Source organism: Leptodactylus fuscus, chromosome 6, assembly GCF_031893055.1.
Source record: "Leptodactylus fuscus isolate aLepFus1 chromosome 6, aLepFus1.hap2, whole genome shotgun sequence".
NCBI classification, from domain to species: domain Eukaryota; kingdom Metazoa; phylum Chordata; class Amphibia; order Anura; family Leptodactylidae; genus Leptodactylus; species Leptodactylus fuscus.
The window spans coordinates 66893143-66919887 of NC_134270.1; the positions used below are offsets into that span (position 1 = coordinate 66893143).

General features: G+C 42.1%; 1 protein-coding gene across 1 annotated transcript in view; it reads right to left on the reverse strand.

Annotated features, from left to right (window-relative positions):
- The window catches only part of LOC142210759 (opioid-binding protein/cell adhesion molecule homolog), a 382482-nt gene that overhangs the window by 333386 nt on the left and 22351 nt on the right, over positions 1-26745 (reverse strand). The gene's annotated exons all lie outside the window — the stretch shown is intronic.

The window sequence follows — 26745 nt, forward strand, 5'->3', positions numbered from 1 at the left end:
TTTCACATGGAGTTTACGCTCCGCTCATTCAGACATGTAAACACGTACAAAGTGACCGCTGTAAAACAGAATCCCATAGACTTCAAAGTGTTCCGGTCTTACAAGCGCTACACATTGAAATCAATGGGTTTAAAAGCCTCCCATTGATTTCAATGTGTAGCGCGCGTAAGACCGGCACACATTGAAGTCTATGGGATTCTGTTTTACCGCGGTCACTTTCACACGTGTTTACGTGTCTGAGTGAGCGGAGCGTAAACTCTGTGTGAAAGCTGCCTAAGTCTGTCGTTTCCTATGCCAGTCTCAACTCATTCCCACACACCCCTTTAATAATTCTGGAATATCTTGTGAGGTCTTGTGCACCAAGATGAAAATCAGGGACTGGTGCAGATTTCAGATAAAACGCATGGCAGTTTTCTTGCGTGAATTATAGTTAATCTGTTGGCCTGAGGTATCCCTGCCCAGACTGCGTTGATATTTGTTCTTCCATGTCCACTTTTTGAAAAAAAAAAAGCTCGGAAAAATTTAATGTTTTAGTACAAACCGCCATGCATCAATAATGCGATACTTTGGTGCCAAAAAACTGGCATGCTTATTTTAGCAAATTTTCCCCAGTGTGCTAAATAAAGATATGCCAAAAGGTTGCCAGAATGTAGTTGAAACTAAACCAAATAATATGTGGTATACAAGTTAGACTAGATATTCTACAGATATACAATATGTATCAGGTAGCATTTGACACTGGTGTAGTTGAAGTCTAAGTTTGCACAGTTTTACGTTTACACAGTATTAGTACATCTGCCCACTGTGTGCATATACATGGGAGCGCTCCTAACTACAGGAGATACATCTAAGGGCTCGTTCACATCTGCGCCCGTACTCTGTTCTGCAGGTTTCTGTTTCCTGCACAAAACAGGGGAAGAACAAATATCAACGCAGTCTGGGCAGGGATACCTCAGGCCAACAGATTAACTATAATTCACGCAAGAAAACTGCCATGCGTTTTATCTGAAATCTGCACCAGTCCCTGATTTTCATCTTGGTGCACAAGACCTCACAAGATATTCCAGAATTATTAAAGGGGTGTGTGGGAATGAGTTGAGACTGGCATAGGAAACGGCAGACTTAGGCAGCTTTCACACAGAGTTTACGCTCAACAGTAAAAAAGAATCCCATGGACTTCAATGTGTGTCGGTCCCACATCAGTATGCTATCCGTCCGTTTGAATTCATTTTGACACTTCAAAACGGACTGATGCACATACTGATTGCATACTGACACCTTTTTATGCTGATAGCAAACGTTCTCCGCCCCCTAGAGGACAGATAAGGGGATTAAAAGTAGCAATTGTAAACAAAGTAAAGATAAGGAGATATAATAAATGTCCTTATGTCCTCCTTATCTCTACTCTGTTTACAATTGCTACTTTTAATCCCCTTATCTGTCCTCTAGGGGGCAGAGAACGTTTGCTATCAGCATAAAAAGGTGTCAGTATACAATCAGTATGTGTGTCAGTCCGTTTTGAAGTGTCAAACTGAATTCAAACGGACGGATGGCATACTGATGTGTGATCATACCCTTTGGGAAGACCAGGGTGGGTGGTCATGAGTGGTGGCAGGTGGTCATTCATGGAGGGTCTCTCTGATACGTCGTGACCAGCCCAAGTCCATCCACCAGATGACAAGCATGAACCAAGCTGTACAAGATATCTAGATGAAGAAGCACAACTTCTCTGATGATGCAAGCTATTGACATTGACTGATATTATGTTATTTTGGACATTTTCGCTTTTCCTGTGTTTTCCTTCAAGATATTAATAAACCCCTACACTGATTTATAATAAGCTGACTTCTTCCTATCGTGATAAGGCCTATAACATGTGGTCACAAGTTTCACCACAACTTCAGAGATATTTAACAGAAATCAAGGCCCAGCCCGCCTGAATATCACACAGAAAGTGACCTTGCAGTTATGCGACAATCTACTATTATAACCTTCTCTAGTCATGCTATAATGTAGACACCATAACTATTCTTCATTGGGCTTTGCCTCTTCACCAGGCTATATAGCTAGCTGACTTTTTTATGCATGTAGAACTAACTGACAAATAACATTTTTCTTGTGTAATAGTTTACAGAAAACACACAGAACGAAAAATTCTAGCACTGAAAATTAGGAAACAGTCAGAAGATTTGCCGTTCTGCTATCAGACCACTGTCATCAAGTCTCTTTCCATCAGGACCAGATCCCAATTATATCAAGACACAGCTGCAGACAGTGTCCCCAGAGTACGGCCATCTGAAGGTTATTTGTACAGACCTATCAATTATTTACCTGTGCGGCAGGTCCTGAGGGTGTCCCAGTCCGTTCCCCTTTAAATCAAACATACACCCCCTGGCAAAAAGCTTTCAGCAGAGAAATTTACCACAACTTCGCCAGAAGCAAGTTTCAACCTTTCAGGAAAGTACAGAAATTGGACAGGAATCTGACATTGTCATCTAGCATTATGTACTTCTGAGGTATTTATATTTGACGTTATTACCCAGTATGGATGTATAGAATGATATATTTCAAGATTCTTGATCTTCTAGTAGAACGCCATTAACACTCTCAAGTAACCATCATCAGAGGGACCACAAAGACTGACTTTTCTTAGCAGCATTTCTGGATTTTTCTCACGTGTAAGCAACAATGTATAATGGCCAAACTAAAGCCAGGAGTTGGTTTACTAAAATGCCCTAAATAGTTACGTTGTGTCACCGTAACTGCCCTTATGCTTTATCCCAAATCTTCAGCTGAAGGCCCTCTAAACAACAGTAGACATTGGAGTATCCAACTCAATTGGACATAACATGGCAGTGGTCGCATGATATAGAAGAGTGTTCTATGTATCATCACATGCACTGAATGTGTTTGGTAAATCACATGACCCACATCATATTGTATGAATGTGAGGATTGAAGAAAGCGATTTTCAGATATTTACATGACCTATACATGGTCGGTCAGGGGTGAACCTACCTTTTTTGCCCTCCCCCCCTTCCCCGGGAGGAGGGGGCAGAGCGGGCGGGGCAGAGCGGAGGGGGCGAAGTGAATGGGGCGGGGAGGGACGAAGGGGGCGTGGTGGCGCGAATAGGGCGTGGCGGAGCGGCGTTAGCAGGCAGAGAGCAGGCAGGGAGAGGACCTGCTCTCTGCCTGAGCGTGAGGAGAGGCCGCTGGAGCAGCGCTGCGTCCACAGGGCCTCCCCAATCCACCGCTCGCTTCCCGTGCTGGGCTGCCGAGACGGTGACGCTAAGCCAGTCCAGGACTGGCTTAGGTAAGCAAAAATGCCGCCCCCCCGGGGCCCTGGCATAGCGCCGCCTGAAGCGGTCGCTTTAGGTCGCCTCACGGGAGGTGCGGCGCTGTGGTCGGTAAGGGAACTTCAACTGAACATACATACAGTTGCACAGCATAGTGTAATTTAGGAAATTTTATACCTTTATCACGGTTTCATTTTTGTGCCTTAGCAAGGACAGGTTCACATACACAGTTATACGCATACTCTCACATTGGCAGTGAAAGGGTTACACCCCGATTCTGCTGCAGAAAGTTCTGCAGGAGAATGTGTGATCGAGCAGAGAAATGTTTGTATGACAATGATTGCCCAATTAAGCCTGGCGGCTGCTGTGTGCGGCGTCTACTCTATATTTGCCATGAAGAGAATAAGGAGATGGAAAATTCAGTTTCATTAATGATCACAAATCTTATTTCAGTGATTTTAATTCCCCAGTTGCCACAAGTAACAGAAGAACCCCTCATACGGTGACCATGAAAAAATCATTTACAATGCAAAATAAAACAAAGCTGTCTCTGCGGAGTCGTTTCATGCAAGGTCAACTCATGGATATGCTAACTCATGATCCACTCTAAGGCCTGGTTCACATCTGCGTTCGGTATTCTGTTCGTGGAGTCCGCTTGTCCACTAAACAAAATACCGAACACATTAAAAAGCGGTGAGCAATGAAAGCACATGAACCCCATAGAGTATAATGGAGTCCGGGTGTTTTCCGCACAAATCATGCGAACAGCAAAGTACTTCAAGAAGTACTTTTGTCTCCGCATGATTTGTGCAGAAAACAGACGGATCCCATTACAGTCTATGGGGTCCGTGTGCTTTCATTGCTCACCGCTTCTTAATGCATTCAATATTCCATTCGGGGGGGGGGGGAGGGGGGTCCCAAGCAGACTCCCTGAACGGAATACTGAAAGCAGATGTGAACCAGGCCTTACAAAGGTACATGTTCCATAGTATGACCAATAAAAGTGATCAGATGGTAGATCTGACCCCACAGACACAGATGAACCATTTAAAGCATAGAAGTTTTGTAGGTATTATAATTCCACTAGACAATATGTGGACACAAACCTTTGACAGCCAAGAGTTGAATTGTTTTGGTAGCCAAAACGCCGTCAATGAATATAAAGCAGTGAGATCTGATGCCTTGTAATCTCGCCCTTGTTTCAGGGACAAGAAACAAATTATAGATTTGGCTGATTTGGATTATGGTTTAAGGTTTCAGAATAAGTCAATTCTGCAGTTTAGTAAAAGTTGCCCTAAGAAATCAGGTTTATGGCTGCGACATGTGATGAAACAGAACAATTCAACGCTTCATCTAGAAAGTGCTGAGGATCGCAGCTTTAATCCTGCGCACAAATAATTGTCTTTCATTCTAATTTCCAGAAACGGTTGTTATTTATCTCCTGGACAGAATTTTGTTTTTCTTTCGCCATAAAATAACAAGACAAGTAAGCGAATAATAAAACCGCAGTCTTTGAACTTTGATTTGTACTTGTCGAGGCCTCTCTGATTGGCACAACGATAATAACGCTATTAAGGCAAGTGAGTGGGGGGGATATTACGGGCTGGGATACGATTTGTTAAGACCAACATGTCAGTTCTTAATGGACGCTGTTACCCTATCAGCATTGGAGCCTCACAGAAAACGGCTGCAATTTATCTCACTCGCAAAAAAGGATTTTGATAACAATGTAGAAAGTAATTGGTGTTTTTAGAGCCCAAACTAAATATCCCTCATGTGGCAAAGCAGCTATAAATGAAGCAGTCTTTAGCAAAGACGATGGAAGCAGCAGAGGTGACCTCTAGCTCACACAGAAGGGAATGGGGAAGAAGCAGTACCTACAGGTCATAGTCTAAACTTTTCTGAAAGAAAGAGCCTGGACTCTGATTGGCTAAAGCAGTGGTCCCCAACCTTTTTTCCACCAGGGACCAGTTTCAGCAAGGGGCGGGAAGGGGTGTGGATGGGGGCAGGGAAGGGGTGTGGTCAGAGGTGGGGTTAAGCATGGGGGTGTAGATTAGAATCATACACATATGAAAACACAAGAGAAAGTGCAAACTATATATTTTTTATTATATTTAATGTGACTCAAGTCACCAGAAGGCTGAATCAGTGGGAGCACTGAGCTTGTTTCCCTGCATCGAGATGGTCCCATCTAGGAGTGATGGGAGACAGTGACACATGAAGTGTGTTCCTTATGTTCAGTCTACTCTGTAATCTCATTTTGGTTGCTGTCATTGCAGAAAACCCTGCATAGTACTAGAATCCTGGACATACAGCAGGTCCCGGCTCAACCCTGCACTTTGCTCACCTTATCCCGATGAGCAACAACCAAGCGTCAGTGTTGTGGAGCTGGCAGTTCACTAATGTCAAGTAAGCTCATTGGTCCAGAGCTCTCCTAATGTTTCTAGTTTTATCAATATTCAATGACACATGCTGAGCTCCTAGTTACTCTTATATAGTTGGTTGAAAAAAGACCCAAGCCCATCAAGTGGAACCATTTCCACAAAGCAAAGTTGATACATAACAAGTCAACAAAAAAAACAACCACACTTGCAGAGACCCAATTTGCCATAAAGTGAAAAAAAAAAATCCATCCTAATCCTTGCTAGCAATCACAGATCCATTAATCACCATATATTAATACCAATAGCACTGTAGATCAAGTTAACAAGAAAGATATAGTTGAATTATAAATTTATATTGCAAAAATACATAATGAAAGGAGACAATTTTTCATGGAGTACTTCTTAAATTGTTAGATTTGTGCGGCCAGGGGCATAACTGGGGGCAGTGGAAAATGGCCATGTGCCTTGCGTGCTGGTTGTCTGGAGGGGAAAGTGCCAAGTAGCCGCTTTTATGTACTTAGATATAGAGTTAGGGTAGTGAGCGGAGCTTTTGCCACAGGGAAAGGAAAGTCTAGCTACAGCTCAAGTGCTTTAGGAAAAAACAAGTTTATTATATCTCTCTGCAGCCCTTGTCCATGTTCCTACTTTAGAAAAACTAAATAAATTGGCTTGACACAACCTTCTTTTCAAAAAGCCATGTGGCTACTGGTGAATATAACATTATCTAAAACTGACTGTTCAATATGATCTCTTAGTTCAATTTCAAGTAATTTTTCTACCTATAGACAGTAAATGTACAGCTTTATAATGTTTGGGTTTTCTTCTTGAACCCTTATTGAATATAGGAATAATATTAGCCTTTTGTCAGTCTAACTTACCTCTATATAGGAAATTGTTAAAGGGGCATTCTGAGCTGGGCCCATAACTGATATTGGTTATCGATCCTCTGGACAGGCAATCAGTGGGATCTGACAGCCGGACCCTGCACAATTCAGTTGTTGCAGACTGCCTATGATGATTCTGAACTCTGTCATTTTCAATTCACTACATAGTCACAGTCACTACATTGTCTGCCTATTCTTTACAGAATACAATATAAACTTATCATACTCACCAACAAGGCTCTACATAATGCTGCACCTCCCTACATTTCCTCCCTCATCTCTATCTATCATCCAACCCACGCTCTCCGTTTACTCATTGACCTAAGAATTATATCTTCCATTATCAGAACCTCCCACACTCATATACAAGACTTCTCCTGAGTTGCACCACTTCTCTGGAATGCTCTATCCCAGCCAATCAGATTAACGCCCAATTTCTACACCTTCAATCACAAACTAAAGACACATCTTTTCAGACAGGCCTATCACATTTCCTAATGTAAACCCTTCTGTACTGTAATTAGAATCCCTAAAATGAACCCTTCTATGTTTACGCTCCCACATTACCCCACACGTTGTGATGCCATTTCAGACTAGCTTTATATGTCCAGGCACCATCCACATGTTAAAAGGACACAACTGATGATGGCTCAAAGTTTTATGTTTGTGTAAGGACAGTAACCCTCTATTACAAAATTTTTTGGCCCACAATTTCCAGTAGCAGTTTTTATAACTGTTATAATAATATAATAATATATTTTCTTCTCAATTTTTCTTTATCTAGCTTGTCTTCTTTAATTGATCACCTTATATCCCTAAAATAGATTCGGTACCACCAGACTATTTCCCAAGCTTTCCTTTATCGCTACATTACAGATGAGATCTGACAGAGCACATAGCTGGATCTTTTACCAACTGTCCCAAGTTATTATCATGTAGAAGTCTGAGGAAATGTCTTCCCTTGGCTCTATCACTTCTGATGTTACTCCACTTTCGACCCCCTACTGGAGTGAGATTTCTGTGATTTGCACTTGATATATCTAACATTCATCAGCTCCATAGGCTAACCAAGCCCACTTTACGATCCTTTTTTCAAAATTGGAATGAGCATAAAAATATAAAATGCTGCTAAATATTTGCATAAATAAAAAAAGCTGCAAATTCCTATTTTGCAAACTTTTGGCGACAGAATTCTGGAGTGCAGGACTTGATAAAGGTCTGTACTCATGTGATCATGTGACCCTTCATACTAATAGGACATCACGTACATATAAACAACAATCACTATTTTATTTACCCTATCTCTCCTAAATCGGATATAACCCTCAACATTGCCAAATTCTAAAAGCAATAGCAATGACCTGTTGTAGCCAATCTATAAAATCTATTTACCAAACAATCTGGGGCTCGGCACTCATTGTGCTTCCCCGCTGCAGACAACATCACCCGAAGGATGAATAATTTCTGACAGCTCTGTGCTCCACTTGCAGGGGTGAACCTGCTCCTTTCGGCGCCCGAGGCGAAGTACAGAAAGCCCCCCCCCCCGCCGGGGGAGGGGGCGGAGCGGGGGTGTGGCTTAGTGGAGGGGGCGTGGCGACTCAAAGGGGGCGGGGCTTAGCACCGTTCTCTGGCAGAGAGCAGGCCCGGAGACTGCCTGCGCTCTGCCTGAGCGTGAAGGGAGGCTGCTGGAGCAGCGCTGCTCCAGTGGCCTCCCCAAACCACCACTCCATGCTAAGCCAGTCCAGGACAGCTTGTCCTGGACTGGCTTAGGTTAGCAAAAATGCCGCCCTCCCTGAGGCCCTGGCATAGTGCCGCCTGAAGCGCTCGCTTCAGATCGCCTCATGGGAGGTGCGGCACTGTCCACTTGATCTTTGCCCTTAAACCCGGTGGACCTCATTATAGTCTATGGGGTCTACAGGTTCCCACGGGTAACTGTTTTTAGGGTTTTCATTTTGCAGGTCGCCAAGCAGAGCCTAAAGAATGGAAACCCAAACACTAGTGTGAACCTAGCATCAGCATAATATCTCATACAACGTGTCTGGTTTCCTGGTAACAGACTCCCTATACATTAAAATACTATACAATATTTAACTTATACTTTTACCCTGTGCATAGACATATTGCATTGCATTATTCTCATGTAGTCCAAAAAGAAATGTGCAGAACTGTAAAATGTGTCCTCTGCAAATCAGAGACATTTCCTATTACAGAACTGCATTTACCCAGGTTAGAATATCAGAGGGTGAACATCAATCTATATTTTAATCTGATTTGTTTTTGGTATGGAGAGCAAGGGGAATATATGCTTCAATAAAAGAAATGAAGAGAATCTGGGACAAATTTGCCATCATAGAGTGACAATATAATATCATGATACATTCTGCAAGTATAGGTATACATCCACATGACCGTCACATAATGTGACCGTGACAATATGGTGCAGCTAGTCTCCACTGGTATATAGCTGTGTAGTATATAACAGTGCAGTATCTAGCAGTATGGTGTCTCTTTTGATCAATAGGAGAAGAGTAATCGAGGGACATCGGCATTACAAGTTACTCCAAAAGAACCCAAACCAAGAGAGGGGTGCAGTATCCAGACCTCAAAGCTAGCCAGGAGCTCTACGGGTTGTAGCACCAGAATGCACCTTGTGCCATTTATGACTGAGGCCCCACATTGTGGAAACGCAGCTTTTTTTTGCTGCAATTTTAGAGACAAAGCAGGAGTGGATTGATCAGAAGGGAGAACTTAAAGTACTTCCTATATATTTTCCATTCATTTTGTAGCCAAATCTGCAACAAAAATGATGCGTTTCCACAACGTGGGGCCTTAGCCTAATGGATCAGTAAAAAAAAAAAAAAAAAAAAAGAAAAAAAAAGTGGACACTAAACATCCATTATTTTAAAGGGACCCGAGTGACAGATTTAGTGAAAATGGACAATAGATCAAATCTCAATTAAATGAATGGGATTTTTAACGCATTTTTGATGGATCTATTGGTGTTCGTTGTTATCATTATCTGATAAATGCTAGAAATGGACACTAACAACCGTAGTGTGAAGGCCCCATTAGAGTGTCTAGTCCAAGTGTTTACACCTATTAGTCGGCACCAGAATTTTGCTACAGATATACTCTCTGTCATAATAAGCCTCTGAGCAGCTATGTCATTCCCCTTGTCGGAAGAGGCAGAATAAGTCCCTGCAACACTTAATAATTGTGCGGCACAGCATGGAAGACAGTTTTTGGCATAAACCGAGCCAGAATTTTGTCTCATTTAGCATAGTAAATTTCCAAACAATGTGTTATGAAAAGATTAGATTGAAAGCTTCTATCCACCGGGATGCTGAGAGAAATAAAGCGCTAGATGGAAAGAATAAATTCTGAGACAGCGATGACGGAGTAAAGCATTGTTTATTAGAAGGTGAAATATTGTGAGCTACACTACGATACTGTAAACTATGTCAAGTCATTTCAAGGAACATGAGTTAAATAATCTCCTCCAGCCACTTAATAATGGATCATTCTATCGTCTTCTATCATTCTATCAGCACCAATTTCCCAATTTTGAACTTACACAACCATGTCCATTTCTACATCATAAAAATGGCCAAATTTTTTGTTTTTAACAGAACGGATACAAAATGGCTGCCTGGTTTGCCTGTTTTGCATTCATTCAAGTCAGTTTGTTCATTTTTTTTTATGTAGATTGTGAGCCCCATTTAAGAATCACAATGTACATTTTATTCTCCTATCAGTATGTCTTTGTAGAATCCACACAAACACAGGGAAAACATACAAACTCCTTACAGATGTTGTTCCTGACGGGATTCTAACCCAGGACTCCAGCGCTGCAAGGCTGCAGTGCTAACCGCTGAGCCACCGTGTTGCCCCGAGTTTTTTAATTTTTGATGACCAAGTGTCATGCATTTTTAACAGAACATTTACCCAACCGACTGGTTGATTATGATGGATGTTACTCGGATGTCAGTCCATTTTTTGTCCATTAAAAATGGTCCCATTGATATCTATTGGGTATATGTCCAACAAATATAGAACATTTTGTTCACTTTAATTTTACTTTTTTTTGTTCATCAAAAATAACGGACATGTGAATATACTCAAAAAATGCAGTATTTCCGCAACTTTGGTCTTAGGCCCGGTTGATATCTGTTTTCAGTATTCCATTCAGCGGGTCCCCAAGCAGCACTTTTCTCTCCGCATGTTTTGTGCGGAAACCACACTGACTATAGTCTATAGGGTCTGTGTGGTTTCTTAGATAACCACTTTGTAATGCGTATAACTCTCCGTTCAAAGGGTCCCCAAGTGGACTCCCCGAACGGAATACTGAACGCAGATGTGAACCGGGCCTCAGCTTTAAAGTGTTGATTCACCCCGCAAGAACTAAATTATAATATATACAGTATATATATATACAGTAAATTTATATATAAACACACACACATATTAATGAACTCTTGTGCATGATGTTTTTTTATGGTGGAACCAGAAGTCTTATCACATATTCCACAAGAGGCTATAACACAAGGAGTTGTGGGCACAGAGAGTACCATCATGCCGGGTTATGTATTATATACCCTCACACATACAGCAACATCTAGAATATGTTACATTCCCTCCCCCTGTCCAGCCTGGATTATTAGTGTCCGCTTGCACCTCTCTGCCCTCACTTGGCACTTCTTCCAGCCACACAGCTGCAGTAAAGCTGTAATAGGTCCCTTCAGGTCGATTTCAGGAGGATGAAAGTGGCATAAATCTGGTCCTGTGCTTGTGGGCCGCTTAAAACAAAACATTCTGCTCAGTTCTAGAAAAGACCTCACATACTCAGCACCCAGGGGCTGCTTCTGAAGGTCCTGGCCCCAAGCCATGTAAATACAATGGAAAAAGTCACAGCGCAGTGGATACATTTATCTGGTTTTATGACCTTCATATTCCTGGCCTAAATTCAGCTAAACACCATCACCCTGGGTACAGATGTAAGAACTTCTACTTACTGTAATGAGTAAGACATCCACCATGACATGTCCAATTCTGTAAACAAAAATGCTGGATTCCTGTCCTAAGGTTACTGAAATGGCAAAACCATACAGAGGAAGTCAACAAAGAAAGTGAACTGTTATGCCACCCTGTCTTGTCTCATCTGGCTCAAACACTGCAATTATTTTTAACCCAAATGCAAGCATTTCTTATTTTTACAAAGGAAGATTAACAGCTCCATAGCCTTGTCTACCCACAGAAACAGGAGACGAAGTAGAAAAAGCAATGCAGAGCAGTAACCAGTGAAAGTTAGGATCAGTCAGATTGGCATGGGTAATAGCACCCTAATTCCAACACCCGAACCTTCCACGAAAATCAGCATTTTATTCTGATGCAAATTTGCTGAAAAGGGCTTTGTGGCTTCATTCTGTCACCCCTAACTCGCACCCAGTTCTGCCCTCCCATTGAGGGAAATTTCTCTCTGTGTCCCAATTTGTCTGCAGTTACGGTCAGATATCTAGAACAGAGAGATAAGCCCTAGCTGAAAAAGTCAAACCCTTAAAGCCCCTTTAAGTTAATTTGCATAACACTGACTTTCATGAAAATGGAGGTGCAATGCAGAATAAGGAAGGCATCTTTGTAAAGTGTAGAATCTAGAGATGAGCGAGTAGTATTCGATCGAATACCATTATAGTCTATGGGAAAAAACGGGAATGTTGTTCCGGTTTCCATGGAAACCAAAGCTCGACACATTGGATCCTCCAAGTTCAGGAAGTAGCAGGACGAGGAGGTTTTTGAATTGAATTCAATGGAATTTTCCTGAGTGGTATTCGACCGATACGAGTATTCGATCAAATACTATTCGCTCATCTCTAGTAGAATCAGCTCTACAATGTACTATCATTAGTTTGATCCCTTTAACTCGTCCCTCCTCACCTGAATCCTGGAAAAATATTTATGATGTTCTCTTTCAAACAATCATGGTTTCCTTTCAAAGATCTCGCTCCGCAGAGATCACAGCTGCCACATCAGGACGTATTTGCTACTTATGCTACGTGTAGAGCAAACAGTTGATCCTTTATGTTCAGGAAGAAAAGCCGCCGAACAGCCATCTTTCTCCACAAGGTGATAGATCTAACCCATTCAGCTTCACCCTATCAAAGACATCTACCTGCCAACACTGTCGCATCCATCTTATCTACTCTGAAGTCCTATCCATCACAGCTCAGCCACAAGCTCAGTATGCGAATCCCATAACAAGTTTTCCATTAACATAGAAATTAAAACCACAGTCTTGTGTAAGCCTCATTTCAGTTTGAGTCCTGTTCTTTGACATCTCCACTCAGACAAGTATCCAATTTTATGGCCTTACTGGCCATACCCGATAGAAATAAAGTTCTGGAAGTGGGGGTAGATATTATATCATTGCTGGAAGTCGGCAAACTTTCATTTTGATTTCTATTACCGGTGCTGTCCAATAAATGATCACTCCAGTTACAACAATCGGTCAGTTACAGCTCAAGAACATCCACATCAGGTGGTGGCCACCAAGACTCTACATCAGAGAAGGTCAACGCGTCATGTTAATGAGCCTTAAATGCTGTCCTTTACTTAGTCAAGCCACACGTTCCACAGTGTATCAGCTTGGATATGCTAAAACCAAAACAATGAGAATAAAAAGCAGTTCAGGGATCAAAACCAGCCCATCTGCTTGGAAATAGCCCACACATCTGGGCCATGAGAGCCACGATTTGGGTACCACTTATATAGATGGCATACTGTACTCCCTCATGTAACTAAGGAGGCTCCTAGAATAAGGTGTCTGCAGTGCACAATTAGGACAGAGATTCTTCCACACATCACCAACCGTAATTGCTTTCTACTGATGAAAGTGTAAATCCATGAGCGAGGACAGAGGAACAAAGGTGCGTCTGCTACATTCCTCTCAATCTCACAGCAGCCTTGATGAAAGGGTTTGTGTGTTCCTGGCAATTCCCCATTCTTTACACTAAATCCCTGAGGGCGACAAGACAGGTATAAAGCACTCAGCAATGTGAGGACACACAGGGAGGGGACACTTTATTTTTTTATGTTTACCGCAGAACCTTCAAAGCAAGTTTTGCAGATTCTCTTTCTTTTCACAACATATCGAGGTTAAGTCTCTGTTTTTCTCATGTCATTGAATATGCAAATAAAGATGCCATGTTTCTGGAAGGGTCTGTCTACTTTGTGAGGATTACATTAACATTTTTAATAGTGCTGGGTGTGAAAGATGGGGGACTAGTAAGTGAACCCTGAAAATGGTGCGAGACTACGTTACTAGACCTGCATAGATGTCATTTGTATCCCGAGCTTCAAGCCTTTGAGCCTTCTGTCACCCTTAAAGTCTTGGCACTCACTCAACATAGTCACAATACTGGCAAACTATAGAGAATGCTTATACATTTATACATCTTGTAGCTTAAAGAGAATCGGTCATCTGTGGAGTAGTTTTTGCTCCCTTAACTGCCACAGTAATGCAAGTAAGGTGCCAATGGCAATTTTTTGCTAAATGGCTCAGATTGGGTTAAAAATTAAAAGAAGCAATGCTCAGCACACAGATTTCCTGCTGATCCTGTTTCAGTGCTTAACAGATCCCTGCTGGTCTCTGTCTTTCTCCCCTGTCGACACAGAGGCAATGCCTACTCAGGCAATCACTAGTGAGGGGGTCACAGCTGCAGCCAGTGATGACTGAGCACGCTATTCCTGTATGTTGTGACTGGAGACCAATGGGGGTCCAGTAAGCATCAGAAGGGGAGCAGCAGGGGATCAGTGACAGGAATATCGCTTTTTTTTAATTTTTTTTAACCCACTGTAAGTGATTGAGGCTAGGTTCACATCTGCATTCAGGTTTGGGGACCCCCTGAATGGAAACTTAATCAGCCTAAAAAAGCAGTTACCCACGGACACCCCCAGATCCCACAGACTATAATGCGGTCCAGTGGGCTTCCGCTCAATTTCCACCCAAAAAGTGCAGTGCTTTTCTCTCTGCATTTTTCAAGTGAAAAGGGGAATGGAATCCCCAAACAGAGTTCCAGTGCTGGTGTTAAACCAGCCTAGTCCTAAAATTTCCCCCATTGAACAACCCCTTTAAGTCTCCTCTTTATCCTCACTCCCATATGAAATAAATAAAGTGCACATAATACAAAGTTTCCAGAAGGATTGTGCCTGTAACCCAAGTCATGGTATGCGTTTCACTTTCAGCATAAGTCACAGGAGCAAAGACTCAACTTCTGGCTAATCCCATCCACACATTGCACGAAAAACTCTCCAGCGGAAAAGCTGCATTTTCCACATAGGTATAATAGGGGCAGAAAGTCCATCGAGGAAAACTCTGCAAAAATGCAATGAAAAATGTGGCAGAAAAAAAAGTGATGTGTTTCTTTTCAGCCTAATGTGTAACTCTCATTTACTTGATTTTCATTTTTTGGCTATTGTGTCAGGGGGTGGGAGGGGTGAACATTTTTGTAATATACTTATTTAATCTATCAAACTTCCCTCTGATAGAAAGCTGGCTGTAAAGTTCCTACAGTTGCTAAGAAGAATATTACAGCCTGTTTTATAATAGAAACGAACTTACAAAAAAAAAAAAGAAAAAAGGGAGGCATACTAAGGCCCCATATTTGCAGACCACATCAAAAGAAGCGCTGCGGGAAAACTGTGGCAGCAAAGGATTGAGGTTGTTCCCACAGCAATTTCTGTTTCAATTATACCCATAGGGAAAACGGCAGTGTTGCCATAGGTATAATTGACATGTTGCAATTTCAAGAATTGCGACGGTTTTGGAAATCGCAGCATGTGGGTTGTGAGTACTTTTCTGAAAGGTGTGGATGGGAATTGCTGCATCTAGCATGCAGTCACTGTAAAACCGTGTTTTTTCTGCCAAAGTCAGGAGTGGCTTTATAAGGAATGGAAAATATAAAAAGGAAGCTCTTAGAAATTTCCTTCCTATTAAAGCCACTCCTGATTTTGGCGCAAAAAAATGCAGCAGAGTCAGCAATAAAAAACACTGCATTTCCACACAGCTTTTTTGTTGCAGGTTTTGCTGCTTTTTTTCTGCCAAAGTCAGGAGTGAATTTTTTAGAATGGACAAGAATAAGTTCGTTCTATAGGTTTCTCATTCCTTTCCATGCCACTCTTGACTTTGTCTCAAAAAAACGCAACAAAATCTGCAACTAAAGAAAAACAAACAACCCCCCCCCATCTTTTCTGAGGCCGTAGCCTAAATATTCAGGTAGGTATAATCATTGATTTCCCGTATCATCTCTCTCAGCTGCAGATCTCCTTGCCATGTACCAACATCAATCTTCATACAACCAGTTAACAATATTTACAGTAAAATCCTCATTTCTTTGCCGCCAGTACAAATATGAGGAGGAGTTTTTGTTTTAATTACAATCTTCTTCGGTAATTATAGGTTTTCCGCTTAATGCCTTTCATTTTCCTGACACAATCAGACAAATAAAACTGAAAAGTCAACAGTCTTTCCACATTTATAGCACATGATCGAAAACAATTAATGAAAAAAAGACTTCATGGTGGTGTATAAGGAGCGTTACTGAATATCACAACAATGAAATCTACAGATGAGTTGCCAACAGATAGTTCAGTAGCAGACGACCGTGTGTATTTTGTGGTCCGCAAAAAAACCCATAGTAGACATCTACTGATATTCCTAGCTAGTCCGCAAAAATGGACAAGCTAGTGTGCCATCCTAGGGCGCGACCACACAGGGCAAGAGGGGGTGGATTTTGCCGCTGAATCCACGTCAGAATCCGCCCCCTCACAATGGAGGTCTATATAGACCACTAGCTTACTTTTTTCCGTGAGCGGCATGTTCCCGCTCACAGAAATAAGAAGCGAGCTGCCCTTTCTTCAGGCGGATTCCGCGGCTGATTCAGCCCCGACATCCGCTTCGCGGCAGCATCCTCCAGACAAGACCCATTTATTTGGGCCTACTCCAGAGCAGGAAGCTGCAACTGTTGGAAGCCGCGACAGTTGTGGCAAGCACATTTTGGCCTTATTCTGACGCAGCTTCCCGCGTCACAATCAGGACCAAAATACGCCATACCATGCCCCGTATGAACTCGCCCCTAGGTTTCTAGTCTCTCATAGGTTTCTATGGGCGCGTCTGTTCCACAAACACTGAACAGAAAAGGACCTGCTCTATATTTTGCGGAACAGACTCTTGACTCGCACACTGATCAGTGAAAATCATGGTCACATGCATTTGCCAATAGAAATTAATGGGTGAGTGTGAGATCTGGGAAAAACACGGATAGCACACCGATCTCGCCCATTGTCATCTGCAAGACTGTGGCCGTAATCAGTGTGCTATCCGTATATTTCATTTAATTCTTTTCTATAGGACAGTAGACATGACGTGAATTACCCAGTCACATGTGCGGGCTGACAGTCCGGGTCGCAAAATGTAGTACAGCCACTCGTGCCTTTAATTCACAGCCATGGAAAAGCACACAGTCATGTGCAACTGCCCTTACAAAGACGTCCATATAGAGTAGGGCTAAAGCCTCTTCATGAATCTCTGGTTCCCTGCACTAGTTGGGTTGTTTCATCCAGTCTAACTACTACCTCCTGTTAACCATAGATCCTTCCGATTGTTACCCTCTTATCTTCATTTTTCCATATATTTAGACTTAGTCCTACATCTGCAGCAAGTGATGAATCTGAATAACATAACAAGATACTATTCTATGTTCTGTTTCCTTTTCTATTGTTTTCTCATTACTATGCTATATATCCTGTCAATATCCAGTTAATATGCTATACATGTACATAACTGAACACCATAACCGAACAGTCTATTGTATACCTCTTTATAATTAAACCAAATAAAAATTAATGAAACGGAAACATGCCCCATTATGTCTGAAGCAGATGCATCCATCTTTGTTTTTGCACTTAAAAATGCCATTCACTTTTGTAGCAGATTCCTGAGATTGTATATGGCTACTTACCTTGCCGTTGTCCAATAAATGTCCTTCTTCTGCACAATTCACCCTATTCCTAATCTATTTTACTATATCCTCTACAGAGGGTAATGGACTCATCATAGGCGGTATAGCAGACCTGTAGTAATATCCACATACACATGCCTATAGAAGGTAGGAAACACTACAGTTTTATCTTGGGAGTATAATACAACAAAAAGAAACCTCCTTCTATCATCGCATGTCCTGTTATGAAGGACAGACTCATATGTTGGATGCACTGCAGACTTGACATTTCAAAAGAAAAAAAAAAGACCTCATTCATCGGTATGAAAACACCAGATGTCACTGTGATGACCTTACTTTGGCTTTTTTTTGCAATGTAAAACATAATTTATTTGAATTCAATAGATCGATGGCATGTAAATGCTTCAAACTCTTCTACATAGCCAATATCCAGTGATATTTACAGTGAAAAAATATAATACAGGATATTGCAGCAAAGAAAGATCTAACTGAGTAGTTGCCATCACTAGGCTGGATAGGGTCTTCCACTGAAATATTAATATGCCCCAAATACTGAACAACCTGGGTGCTTATGCTTGGTTCTTTATCTACGCAGTGTAGTACAGCTTTTTTTTTTTGTGGATTTCAAAATGTCATTTATAGAGTATCCATTTCCTCCTCCATCCTGAGCTCCATATGTCACCTATTCCAGACCTTTTGCAAGCTCATATGCATCCATATTCTATACGACCTCTGGGGGAAATCGACAACCACACAGCCGGCCGCTATTTCTTTTATAATATTCTGACTCTGATCTCTCACCTCGAAGGACTTGGGTCCCCATCATCTGGTCAGACAACATTCCTGTAGTAGTAGTAGACCTTGCTTTCCAAAATCCTCATCACTGCCATTGGCGGATAAATGATTCCTTATTAACTAACCCACATTCAAAGGATAAGTTACATCAAGTCCTCCTCAATTATTTTACTCCTCAATGCTCCCACCACTACTTCAGACTCTGCCTTATGGCAGACCCATAAAGCAGTTTTCTGAGGCAAATGTATAGCTGTGGCTGCAGTCTACATAGAAATTCCGAACAGCAGCTTCTTATAACTAAGCGAAACTCCTTTCTCACTGTGAACCCAATGAAATCCTTACTATGAAAGATTGTAGACCACAGCCCTCCTCAATCCTCATACACGCCACATGGGGTCACCTTCCAGGTACCCCTCCATTATTAGCAATATATGCCTTTTTGATACCTGCAACTTGCCTAGTAAAGAGTATTCAGAGCCCGAAATGTTATAATAAGATATATTGATCATGTGAAATACCACATGCAGCTTTCCTTTGTATTATACATGGATTCTTAAATAGAAGCAAGCTTAAAAAAATATATCAGAGTGCTGTCCATTTTTTTCAAATATTTGTAGACCTTAGATCACAGATCCATTTCTTCTCTCTGTCAAAAGTAGAGTTGCTGATACGGTATTCCAAACAGAGATATTATGACTATGGTAAAAATTCTCAGACCCTAATTGTGCAACAGCTACGCAAACAAGACCCTCATTCCACAAGCTATTACAGGCCCATTGGGAGTTCCCCACTATGATCCACAATTGATAGCCCACTTATTTCATGACTAAGGCTCTTTACTCCCTATTCAACCCACTGTCACAAGATGAGACTCTTAGATGTGCCCTGGACGACTGTCTCATGTGCGCTCCCTAAATTGCCCCCTTAAGCCAGTTTCAAATTTCTTTATTTGCTGACTAAATTCTTTCAACTCTTTCAAACCTCAGAGTTTCCCTCCCCAACCTCCATAGCATCAAAGACCAAGTTATAGTAAGTAATGAGGCTCTAAGATTAATCCTTCTAGAACTAATGCTTTACTACTCAATGTTCCTGCCTCTAAATTAGCTGCCCTTAAAACAGTCTTCCAATACACCTGGAAGACTGGCCAACTTAAATATTGGCATACAGCTCAACCCAACATACCAAGCCCGGTATACTGCTAATTACCCCTCCCCTTCCTCTTCCACGGAAGGTTGGACTTCTTTTAACCAAATGGCTTATAATAGCTGAATGGAGGTGGAGAAGCTGTGGTTGGCTATCATTCACCCAGGCACTCTCATCTGAGGCCCCAATTGGGAAGTATTGCCTCGGAGCCTCTTAGATCCTATGGCCTTTTCCAGGGATTTCTGGATTACATGTAGAATAAGATACCAAGTTTCTACTTTTACCTCACCCCTCACTCCCTTCCTTTTTACCTATCACATATCCTCTATTACCCAGGCAGAGATAGTGAGATCTTGGTGATCTAGAGACCTTTTCCGCCTGGGAGAACTAGCAAACTTTTTGACTCACCGGGTTCTTCTGTTTGATGCTTTGCAGTCCCGCATTGGCCTGTTTTCCACCATATCCTACAGGTACCAACAGATTCACCAACCTGCATTTCGTTTCCTCTATACTTGGTATGTCTCCTCTGCCCCGACCCATGACTTTTGAATGCCTCTGTATTGGGATTGACCTCATACTGCCCCTGACCTCATATCAAATATACTGTATATAGCATTCTGTTGGAACATGTAGTTCCACTGATGACCAAACATCCATACGTGGTCAGAATTGGTAGAGAGCAGTTTGATAGTTTGTTTTGTTGAAAACTTAAGAAAAGCAGTGTATACAATATCAGAAGAATCAAATCAAATTTTTAATGTTCTGGTATCACAAACCATAAATTCTCTATAAACCTAGGCCCTCATAGTTCCATCTTGGATGGAAATGGGAAAAGTGGCTTCCAGCTTGTTCCTTCATATTTTAACAGGAGTGAAATGTTGTATTGCATTGCATTGGAAGAAAGTGGCCCTACAACCCAGCACGGACCTTTATTTGTGGAGATTTCTGGAATCTCCAATGATCAGAAGAACGGAGGGGACCAAAAGTCCCCCTGAAGTCTCCTTTGGAATGAAGTGCTATGAAATTGCATGACCAAGGCTCCATTCACATCCATGCGGCAGCTGGAACTTTAATCTTTGAAATCCCCAGGGGACATTAAAGTGTACCTCCAGTTATAAACAACATTTCAGAAGTGAAAAGTACAGGTTAATATATAAAACTTTGTAATATATCTTATTAAAGAGGACCTTTCATCAAATCGGGCACATGCAGTTTTATATACTGCTGGAAAGCTGACAGTGCGCTGAACCCAGCGCACTGTCGGCTTTCCCGATCCGTGCCCGGTGTAAAGCGCCTCCTGAAAAAAAAATCGTCTATGGACGAGCTGTGTGAGCAGAGGGAGGGGGCGTTCCTCCCCGCTCACACTGTACAGCGCGATACACTGGGCACGGATCGGGAAAGCCGACAGTGCGCTGAATTCAGTGCACTGTCAGCTTTCCAGCAGTATATAAAACTGCATGTGCCCGATTTGATGAAAGGTCCTCTTTAAAGAAATCTGTTTTCTTCTCCACTTTATAGGCTTTTACTTTATCCATATTAGGAGAGGATAAGAGAACAAAATACACTGCAATAACTGATGCTGTTACACTCTGCTATTTCTTGCTTTTTTAAACACTGCTAGAAAATAGATATATAGAATAGATATAGAATAGAAGGCTATTCAGGTGCTGCCTCCAGTTCTTCCAAAGACCCCCCTGATTTTATTAAAAAAGGGTAAATACTATATGCTAATGAGGCTCATCGAGCACCCTGGGTATTTCCCCAGGGCCAGCGAGCACCCCCCACGTCATACCTCTGAAACGCCCCTTCGTGCTTGCACTCCAAAAGACCTCCTCCTACACACATCCTGTACCACCTATATCTTCTCTTGTCTCGCTCCAGGCGGTTGAAATCCTGTGCATGTGCAGTAACGCTCCATTCAGAGCGGTTTTGCACATACCCGAGCGCCATTTTATTATAGACCATGCAGTTGTAGAGAGCAGCATAGTCTACAGCCATAAGAAATAAAATTTTTCAATAACTGACAAACATCTATTCAGAGGTTGAAACAGTAGTTTTTCATACATTTATATTGTATATAGAAAAATAGGAGATTCCTTTAATTTACTGCACAGAGATATGGGAGCAGATAACTGGGAACACACTGATCTATAGCTATAACCCATGTGAAAATGCCCTCTTTATCCTTTATACTGTTTATAACTTTTTACAGCACCTTTCCAGAAAGGTTTCAGAAAGCAGCCTAACATGTTCTAGAACGGTGATCATATAACTTTACTCTGTAAGGCCTCTTTTTCTAATGGATAAGAACACTGACCCATCCAAGTCTATGGGACAAGGCACATGACTTTTTTTTTTTTTTAACAGGTCTGTGTGTCTGATATAATTCTCATACAATATGCTCTATTCTACCACGTTTTCAAGGCCTCATGCATATTTATTATTTTCCAAAACTGCAGTATGAGTAAAAGCTTTAGGCTACATTTAGATGTATAATATGTTCCCCACAATTCCCTCACAGCATAATATGCTCCATAGTGGCCCCCACACAATATAATATACTCTACAGTGGCCCCCAAACAGCATAATGTGCTCCACAGTCGTACCCACACAGTGTAATATTGCTCCACAGTGGCCTTTCACACAGTATGATATACTCCACAGTGGCCGCCCTTGAGACGCTTCAGGCAAACCCCACGAAAGTCACTGAATATTCGTGAAATTCGACACTCCGGTTAGTTTTGGCGGTATTATTATACTTTGGGGTCTCCTTAGACCTCAGAATATAATAATTTAGAGTCCCACGGGATGTTATGGAAAATAACAAACATTTATACTCACCCTACCTCACCTCTCCTGGGAATCTTCGCTCCATCCGTTGCAACATTATGCTCAGTCCTCTTCTGCCAATGACTATAGTCACAAGCCCCAGAAGTCACCGCTGGGGTCTGAGATGGGGCCTCAGCAGTCAGGTGGCGCACCTAGCAAACCCCATGTGATTGCTGGAGCCCAATCACAGGTCCCTGTAGCGACCTTTCAGGGTGTATGACAGGTTGGAACAGCCCCGTAGAGGATGCCGGTGACTCCAGGAGTCCAAGGAGAGGTGAGTATAACTATTTTGTTATTTTTAATTACCTCTCTGGTGGCATGCCGGGGCCTTTTCCATTAAACAATATGTGTAGCAGTCAGGGAACCAGGTCTTCCCCGATCATTAGCATACTGCTGTGGGGCCCCAGCCAACTCCAGGCCCAGTTGCGGTCATCCACCCCCCGCTGCCACTACTGCAATTGGTACCCCCTGGGTGAAGCCATAAATATCCCGATATCCCATGAGTCCCATTGTATGTCCATTTTTGCGGCCAGCTGCATCAGGAGAACGGTAGGAGTCTTTTTTTCCCCTCTTAAGGATTTTTTTTCAAACCTCATTCCCCATGAAACTCCAAATGCAGAAGAATGACTGCAGCCCGCTGACAAGAAGTTTGCCTAATTAAACCATTTAATTACAATGAACAAGAATAATTGTGCTTGTCAACCTGAGAGAGGGCAGCTGGGAGATTTCCTCCTACTCCAGAATCCTGCTGGAGAGAAAAATGAGAGAAAGAAAAAGAGATGGCAAAAAGATGAGAGTGTGAATCATGAGGGAGGAGAAGAAAATGAGACATACATAGAGGAGAGAGGGCAACATGTTGGCAGAGAGAAATAGTATTAGACGCAATCAAAGGAGAAACTATGAGGTATAGCGAATAAAAAGAGAGCCTGAGATATGAGAGAGCGAGACAGAGAGAAAGAGAGAGACAGACGTGTAGAGAGAGAGGGAGAGAGAAAATTTCTTCCTACTCACGAGCCTGTTGGAGAGAAAAATGAGAGGGGGAAGCAAAGGAGAAAGAAAGAAGGACAAGAATGCCAATCAATACGGATGATTAAGAAAAGTGAGATATGCAGAGGAGAGAGACAGTATGAGACATGAGAGCGTGAGATGTACAGAGAGGAGAGAGCCAGATACATATGCAGTTGACAGAGAGGAGACGTATGCAGAGGAGATAGGGCAGCTGGGAAATTTCCTCCTACTTCAGAATCTTGCTTCAAAGAAAAATGAGAGAGGAAGAAAAGGAGATAGAAAAGAAACAAGAGCGCAGATCATCAGAAAGGAGGAGAAAAGAGATGTATGCAGAAGAGAACATCCGAGACATGCTCAGCAAGCCCAACTCATAAGCAGAAGAGAAAGAGCAGGCGAGATATGCGGAGGAGAGAAATTCCCTCCTACACCAGTCTTGTTGGAGAGAAACATGGGAGGGAAAGGAAAAGAGAAAGAAAAAGTGACGAGGGCAGATCAATAGAAAGGATGAGAAAAAAAGATGTACATACAGGGCAGCGCACAAGATGTGTGCAGAGGAGAAGAATGAGATGTACAGAGAGTAGAGAGAGACGGAGACATATGCAGGTGAAAGAGAGGACGAGATATATGCAAAGGAGAGAGAACACAGCAAGGAAATTTTCTCCTACTCCACCATCATGCTGAGAAAAATGAGAGGGGAAGAAAAAGAGAAGGAAAAAAAAGAGACTCTTAAGAGTAAAGGATCAATAGAGAGGATGAGAAAAAGAGAAGGTGAGAGTGTATGAGAAATCTACAGAGAAGGGAGTGTGAAAGGTGCACAGCGAGGAAAGAACACAAGAGGTATGCAGAGAAGAGTGAACGCAAGATGCAATGTACAAAGACTTGAAGGTTCAGGCTAGGTTCACATCTGCGCTTGTATTCTGTTTGGGGTTTCCGTGTGCGTCTCCGCATTTTTTGAGTGGAAACCCGGCAGACCCCATTATAGTTTATGGGGATTGTGGGCAACCACTTTTTAAGTGGGAAAGGTTTCCATTCTTCGGGTCCCCAAGCGGATCCTAAGAATGGAAATCCAGACGCAGGTGGGAACCTAGCGTTAGGCCCAGTTCACATCTGCATTCGGGTCTCCATTTGGGGTGTCCACTTGGGGACTCTCAGAACGGAAACCTATCCGCATAAAAAAGCAGTTACCTACAGAAACCCGCAGACCCCATAGACTATAATGGGGTCATGTGGGTTCCACTCAGTTTCCGCATGAAAAATGCGGAGAGAACTGCAGCTTTCAGGACTTTTCTCTTCCCATATTTCATGCGGATAGGGGAACGGAATGGCCCGAACTCAGATGTGAACCGGGACTTAGTCATATAAGCATTCTAGTGAAGAGGATTTACTCCATAGCTATCTCTATGCATTTTTCCCACAAAAACAGGCTCATCACGAGATGAAGATCTAATAAAGCATTAGGTCAGAGAAAAAGTGGTGAATTGTGCAGTTAAATCTGCATTTCTAGTCCTTACACGTGATGGCCAGTTGACCACTTTTTTTCAGGCCTACTGCTTTATTGTATCGTCATCTCCTGATGAGCCTCTTTTTGTGGGTGAATCACATAAATATATAGCGATAGAGGGAATACTCTTCACTAGAATTCTTAGGCCGGGTTCACACGGAGTATTCTGGCTCGTCATTTGGTACGAAGACGCCGCGGGAGAATTTTCGGGCCGTATACGCGGCGCTATGTTGCAGCCGTGATTTTGCGGCGGCCGCAAAATAGCACCGCGTGTACGGTACCGGCTCCCATTGAAAACAATGGGAGCGTATACGGCCCGCAAATCCTCCCGCGGCGTCTACGTACCAAATGACGAACCAGAATACTCCGTGTGAACCCGGCCTTATAGGTCTTTTATCCTAACATGCTTGATGTTTCGAGCTTCTTATAAGTGAGACCTTCCATCCATTTGAACCCTCTCTAACTCTCCTATATCCTTGGAGTTGAAAACTGAATCCCATATTCTAGACGCCGTCTTACAAGGAATTTATTAAGGGATAATATGACATTGGGATGACAAGTTTTTATCTTTTTAGACATCCTAAAATATTATTTGCTTTTGTAGATGATGTTTAACATGGAGTACTGCTTCTTAGCTTACCAACATATCCAAGGATTACTCTTGATCAGTTGCCATGGTGTTACTTCTTTTAGTGTACGGTATATGTAGTTATACTAGTTTGGCAGCTTAGGTGCAGTATTTTGCATTTATTGACATTAAAAAAATGAATCTGCTATATATTGGCCCATGCTGACAGCTTATAAAGCGGACAAGAGAGAAAGACCATGAGATGGAAGTAGAGGAGTGAGCATGAGACATGCACTAAAAAGAATGTAGACAAGAGTCAATGTAGACAGTATGATGGGGGAAAAAGTAGGAGTAACATGGAAGAATAATAAGGTTGATGGGTAACTTTAATGTAGACTTCAATAAAGTGGCCTGTAATATACACAAGGAGACTTCTATGACGGAGGCAAGCAGAGGAGGCGTTAACAGAAAAGAGGTGTTCTGTGATTGTGAGGCACAAGCCCACTCTTAGGCTAAGGCCCCATGTTGCGGAAACGCAGCTTTTTTGTTGCAGAATTTTCTGCCGTTTTTTGAGCCAAAGCCAGGAGTGGATAGCACAGAAAGGAGAAGTATTAGAGTTTCCTATATATTTCCCATTCCTTTTGTATCCATACTTGGCTCTGGCTCAAAAAAACGCAACAAAATCTGCAACAAAAAAAGCTGCGTTTCTGCAACGTGTGGCCTTAGCCTAACTCTCATAATTCCCAACAGGAGACTTAACATGGGAAGCAGAATTGCCTTGTCATAATCTGACTATAACTTCCACAGCTTTACTGCTTGAGAATCAGCACATTCTGTATCTCAGATATTAGCACCACCTACAAGTGTCCATGAAAATTCTGTGACGATTCCAGGCTTTTATATTTAATGAACACCACAGGTATGACCGGGACTGAACCCTGACCACAAACGTAGCAAATGTCATATTATCCACACAGTATCTGGTGACAAGGTGTACCCAGATTTCTTACTTAGCCCCTAAACACAGATTATGATGCCAGATACAGATCCACCAACACCCAGTAACAAAAGACTTGCTCTCTAAACCTTGAAGATTCCAGCTTTAATCCTCATCTGCATACTTATATTGGATTGATATTTATTGTCTGTTTTATATATGTTGTTTACGTTTGTGTTTATGTTGATTCGTTATGTTTGTAATTAAATCATGCTGCTACAAAGACAATGTAATTTGCCCTCCGGAGATTAATAAAGTTATATCTTATCTTAATAGGGTGGTGCATATTATTGAAGAGGTCTTGTTACGCAGAAGACATTTGTACTAGG